The sequence below is a fragment of the Poecilia latipinna genome, unplaced genomic scaffold, assembly GCF_001443285.1.
Source record: "Poecilia latipinna isolate Pla-1442-1.1 unplaced genomic scaffold, P_latipinna-1.0 Scaffold6372, whole genome shotgun sequence".
Taxonomy (NCBI): domain Eukaryota; kingdom Metazoa; phylum Chordata; class Actinopteri; order Cyprinodontiformes; family Poeciliidae; genus Poecilia; species Poecilia latipinna.
The window spans coordinates 1-6,225 of record NW_015118988.1 but is presented as its reverse complement, the minus strand read 5'-3'; the positions used below and the strand labels follow the sequence as shown (position 1 = coordinate 6,225).

General features: G+C 37.3%; 1 long non-coding RNA gene across 1 annotated transcript; it reads right to left on the bottom strand.

Annotated features, from left to right (window-relative positions):
- Positions 1 to 70: 70 nt before the first annotated feature.
- On the bottom strand, positions 71 to 6,210 carry LOC106943899 (uncharacterized). The gene is made up of 4 exons (XR_001424045.1): positions 6,164 to 6,210; positions 5,946 to 6,066; positions 5,735 to 5,864; positions 71 to 2,186 (listed from the first exon to the last, which is right to left on the bottom strand). It is a non-coding gene; the product is annotated as an uncharacterized LOC106943899 (long non-coding RNA).
- Between the last annotated feature and the right edge of the window lie 15 nt (positions 6,211 to 6,225).

Genomic DNA, 6,225 nt, shown 5'->3' with positions numbered 1-6,225 from the left:
AAAAAAGGGTAAATGATGTAAAAAATTTGAACAAAAATAATTTAATTATGGTGTGCTGTTTTTATTTTTTTATTAACCCTCTTCACTCTGATACCCATAAATAAAATCCAGTGTCAAATACTTAGTAAATGTAGTCCACCTGGGAGTAATTTCTTGTTAGTATAAATGCATGAAGACCAAAGAACCCAGCTGACAGGTCATGGAGAAGCTGTGGAGGAGTTTAAAGCAGGGTTGGTTTATAAAACAATCCCAATTTTTGAAAAACTCACAGAGCTCTGTTCAGTCCACCAACTAAAAATAGAACCAGCATAGAGGCCAAAGCAAACCTGTGGATGATGTCAGATGATCCCAAAATTTACATGTAATGTAAATTGTAAATATAATGTTTAAATAAACCCAATTCTAGTGATGTTCGGATGTTACTGTGTAAAACAATGTCTCAACTTCATTGGAATGTGTTGCAGACATCAAATCCAAATAAGTGAACATTAGGAGAAAAAAAAGTTTACCTGTTTGAACATTATTGTGTCTTTGTAGTGAATTGAACTGAATATAGGTTGAAACTTCATTGGAGTTGGGGTTATAAGACAACTAAAACTGCACATCAACCTGAATGCACTCACAGGACGGTGGCAGCATTATTTTTTGGGGATGCTTCTCCAGCAGAAACAGGATAGCAAAAAAAGGGCTAGGGTTAGCCTCCCAACCGCACCTCCCTAAGCAAACATCCAGAGCTACAACACATGGTTTAGATCGTGTCTTATCATGAATGGCTCAGTCAAAGTCCAGATGTAAATTTAATCCAAGACTTGAAAAGGATGTTTACAGCTGCTCTCCATCCTGTCTGAGCAGCAGATGTTTTTACTACTTTTAATCTGTAGATTTGCAAGTTGTGCAGCTGTGGCTGCAGCAAAAGTTCTGATGCAAGGAGACTGAATACAAATGTGTAGCACACTTTGTTTTTCTTTGAGAAGTTTGCAAACTATCCTTTTTCTTTCAATTTTCCAAGTATGCACCACTTTGTAATAGTCTGTCATACAAAATCCTAATAATACAAGCTGAATTTTGAGGTTGCAATGTGACAAAATGTGAACATATTTCAAAGTACTGTATTTCAATTCAAAAATCACTATCCCAAACTGCTCAACGCTCTGACATTGCAGGTAAGTGCTGAAAAACATCTGCTCATGCTCACTCTCTGTCCATTTCAGATTCAAAAAGCTGTGATTATCAAACATTTTTCTCCTTTCTTCTCTTGCCTGCTGTGGTATCTGAAAGCTGGCAGCGCTGCGTTTGTGTGCATGGATCAGTCTGTGGAAAAGAAAAAAGCTGCTCACTTGTGTGTAGTTTTTTTTTTTCCCCCCCACAGCCTTTAAGTTCCCATCTCTCAGCTGGAGATGCTGAAATAGTGCATCAGAGATGGTGTTAAGTGGGGACTTGTACACTTAAGTGTAGGTACAGAAAACAGACGAGAAGTTTTGTGCAGAAGTTCCAGCTTCCTTTAGCTCCAGGGGGGGTCTTAGCAAGACATTAATGGGCTCAACACATAAATACAGTCGTTACGGCTCTCTGTGGAGAGTCTCTGGAGTAGACAGGAGTAAGCTGGTGAGAATTTGTGAAAAATGAGGATGTAATGGTGCATTTAAGCACACTAAGAAAAAGAGCACACACTGAACACAGGGTCTTCATGAGCAGAGACGAAGGCGAGTAAGGAGTGTGAGTTTAGTTCTTTGGGGCATGACGGCTCCTTTGTTCCCAGTTCCTTCAGCCCAAACACATGGCAGCACCCCCTTTCTTCCATGTGTGGGTGTGTGTGTGTGCATGTGTGTGTGTGTGTGTGTGTGTGTTTGTGCATTTTTGTGCAAACACTGTCTCTAGAGTCAAACGAAGGAAGAAAACCCTGTCACAGGAGTGCGTGACCCCGGTGGGTTGGCGTTGGGATTGATGTGTGTGTGCGCGGGCTGCCCTGTGGGTGTGTAAGCTCCCCCTGCGCTGTGCTGTGTCACCACCGTCTGATAGTAGGGCTCTGTGTCAGCGGTGGCACACTCGTCGTAAGCAAAAGGACTCCCTGTCCCTTTGAGGCCTTTGGGCTGCCGTTTCCAGGAGTTGTAGTAAGTGGGGTCGCTCATGTAGTGGTTGACAAAGGAGTGCTTTGGCTGTTCATCCTCGTAGTCGCTGTCCGTTAGCTGCACACAAACAACAGGATGCTTTTCAACTTACCAGTTATGACAGGAACAAGAGTAAGACAGGAAAACTAAATTACTGGTACAGAAAAAAATGCTATTCTGTGATATTTTCCTGCTATTTTAAAACATATTTGAATCTCTATAAAAAGCAGGCTTCCAAATACGTTGAGAGGATCATTGGCTCAAGGAAAAAGTGAAGAATAAACTCCGTCTCAACACATCTGAGCTGCTGCCCTCTGGAGGGCGCTAGAGGCTAATTAAAACAAAGGCAAACCGACACAGAAAACTTTTCTCCAAATGATGGCTACAAGCTGCTGTTAAAATCTAAAGAAGAAACTTTTGTCCCCTCAAAGTCATAAACATGTTGATCTCAATCATCTCAGTCTGTCTCTTCAAACAGACTTCCAACATAAAGCATCAAGTCTCTCTTTAACTACTTTTTATTACATTACCACAACAAACTCCATTGTATTATACATAGATTCTGTGTGACAAAACAACACAAAGTTGTGCTTAATTTTAAAGTGAATATAAAAAATTTAAAGTGGGATCACTCTTTAATCTAATATCTGTAGATAACATCCAAGACAACAAACTGAGTTTAAAATGTATAAAAAAGATAAAAAAATAAATAACATAAAATAAAATAGAATAAAATAAAATAAAATTAAATCATTTTTTAAAAAGCTACATAAGTGGTTTATTTATATAGTTAGAGGCAATTCACAACATGTCACCTCAATCCAATCATACATTCTAATTGACCCTAGTCACCTAGCAATGCAGTCAACTTCAGCCTATAATTCAAACTGGTAAAGTTTTCTATCATATCTTTATATCCACAGCTCAGGTGAATTATCGTTTACAGAATGATTGTTTATTCTGCAATTCTGGCCTTCATGCAGAATGGATAGAATAAAGTCAGGATTGAAAGAAAGAGCAAAAGTCATGTTTGAGGTTTGGCACAAGGAGTGTTGGCCAACTTAGTAGTAATTCGAAAGTAATTACTGATTACTTTCCCAAGAGAATAATCCAGTTAATACTTTACTGATTACTTATTTTAAAAATAATTAATTACTTTAATTACTTTATTTAGTTACTTGTTTTTGTTTGGCTTGTAACTTAATGTACATTTCATCACAAAAAATGTAATGAAATGCAAGTCTGATTTGAAGAATTTTCTTCTGCACATTCCATGATAAAGAAAATCAAGTCTCTCTTCTGTTAAACTATATTTCTTCCTAACCATGCAAAGCATAATTATTTTTGTGTTTGCATTCTTTCATTCAAAATAGATGTAAAATACAGTGATAATATAAAATAATTTAAATTGATATCTCCTGACTGTCCTCTGAATTAGTACCATTTCCATCTTTTAACAGTTTTTGAAGTAGAGAGAAGACTAGTAATGAGTTTTAAAAAATCTCTTTTCACCTGTTTAGCAGGAGAGGGGCTGTCAGAGGTTTGCCCTGTGGAATCTATGTGGTAGCTGCAATGGTCAAGTCAGTGAGAGGGTCTGGGGGCTCTCGGGGCTACTGTTCAAATATGAAGTAGAATTTTCACTAGAGATAAGTTTTCTTCCCACACAGAGCGAACAGCTAATGATGGCGCTTCCAAGCATTAAACGCTACATTGTTCTGCTGCACTCTGTACTGTTTGCTGCTGATTTACGCTTTGGTTTGTTACCATGACCAGTGATGACGCACACACAGACATGATTGTCATGAGAGGATTACAAACAAAATCACAGTCTGCTTGTGTGGAGTAACAGTAATCTAATGACTTTTTTTTTTTTTAATTGTAGTTCCTTATTTTACTTGTTACTTGAAAAAAGTAACTGGGTTACATTAATACTGACCACAAGTCATGTTGGGATACAGCAAACAATGTGGGAGAATGTGCTCTAGTCACATGAGACCAAACTTGGTCAGTCAGTCAGCCATGACTTCAAAAGAAACATTAAAAAGCCATATTGCAGTTTGCAAATGCACACAGGGACAGTAACTTTCATTTTTGGAGTCATGTCCTGATCTGTTTGGCCATAATGTTTCCACATTTGGATGAAAACATCTAAAGACATCAGCCCGGAAGTTAAAAATTGGTCTTCCAAATTAACAATGTTGCAAAGCATTCAGACAAAGTGGTTTAGCTTCAGATAGTGAGAAACAAAATGGCGCATGTGTCTTTCTATTCTGTGAATGTAAACTTCTGGTTTCAACTGTACATCTCAAGGAAAATACACAGAAGTTTATGGCATGTCAAAGTTCCAGGCATGTGAACTATACTAAAGTGTGAGACTTGTGTAATATGATACATATCTATAAAAGATGCAATATAATCAGCACATATACACTATTTTCATTATGCTGTATTTGTCTAATATAGTAATGTTTAGATTTTTTTATTATTCTTTGAAGTCCTTTTGTTATATCTGGAATTTAATTTTATTATATACAATGATCAGAGATTATTCTATTCTATTCTATTCTATTCTATTCTATTCTATTCTATTCTATTCTATTCTATAAAACCAAAGTTACAGCACAGCAATATAATACCACAACAAATATCTAAAATAGCCTTCTAAGAGCTATATTCACTGAGATTAACCTGGCTTTTTTCAGCTTCCTCTGTTGGACTAAAAGCTTTGTACGAGTCAGAGCCTGTTAGCAGAGCTTCATGTTGTTTTGCCGACTAACCCTTTGAGGACTATAATAAATCAGATCAGTCATGAATCTATATTTCTCTTTTCAGCTTTTTTGACAGAAGACATGCTACACAAACTGAAGACTGAAAATACTTGTCACTTTCTTTTGACTGTACACCTCAGACAATATCAGACAGATTTTCTTCCAAATGTAAAGTGCTTCCGAATTGTAAGGATCACATCGATCACAATTGTTTGGTGACATGTTACAGTGGTTTCAGAATTTTCAGTAAATTTTTTTTGGTCATTTTGAAAGTATGAACACAAACGTTCCAAGTGAATTTATGGCAGATACATTAGCAGTTTATAAATTTCAAAAGTAAACCAGAAAAAAAAAAAAAGGAAGGAAAGATGGAAAGAAAGTAGAAAAATAGATGGACAAATGGCTTGACAAATAAAGGGCAGATTTAGAGAACAGAATTTGGAATAAAGTGGGGGAAAACAAATATTTTCCCTGCTTTTCCAGACTTGTTAGAATACTTTATATCATATTCTGGATTCAGCTCCGTGAACTCAGTCCAGAACCAAAACTGATTGAAGCACAATGTGAAGGATTAATCTTTCTCACTCTACAGCTATTCGTTTGCTCCTTTCTTAACAGTAGTAGAAACATAAACTCTGAGGAATTAACCTACACAATCTGTAGATAAAAAGACGCCAGTTAAAAACTAGTGATCAAATATCTGGCACTAACCAACTGATCTTCATAAGTCAGACACACTGGTGTAAAATTGTGGCACATATTGAGACAAAGTTACACCAAACAGAAACAGGAGGAGCTTAAACTGAGGCAAACATTGGAAAGCCACATCCATAAAGACAGACTAGAAAACACAGATACCTCTGATTCAGAGACCTCAGTGGGTTTCTCTGTGAGTGTGGTGCTTTCAGTGAGCACTGCTCCGTTATAGTTGTTACAGATATCTTCATCAGAATAGTGGAGCCCACCTGGACTGGGCCTGGGTGGAGATCTGGACACAAATTTGGATGATGAAACTGTTATTTTTCTTCCAATGAGGATTAGTGCTATGTAATCCTCTGAGAGAGCTAACCTGTTCCCATTCTTTTTGAGGAAGGAGTTCTTGGTGTTGAGTGTTCTGCTGTTTAGCTCCAGAGAAGTAAAACCACCGTTGTCGAGGGTTACCGACTCCTCCCCTGGAGTAATGTGCTTTCCTGCAGGAATATAAGAAAAAAAGAAGGACATTTGAAGAAGCTGGTCCAATAGATTACTGTTTCTATACAGCAGGACATCAAGTTTTTTTAATTCTACCTCCACTATTCAGCTATTTTTATACATATGTGTTGAAACTGTCACCATGTCCTGACAGTATG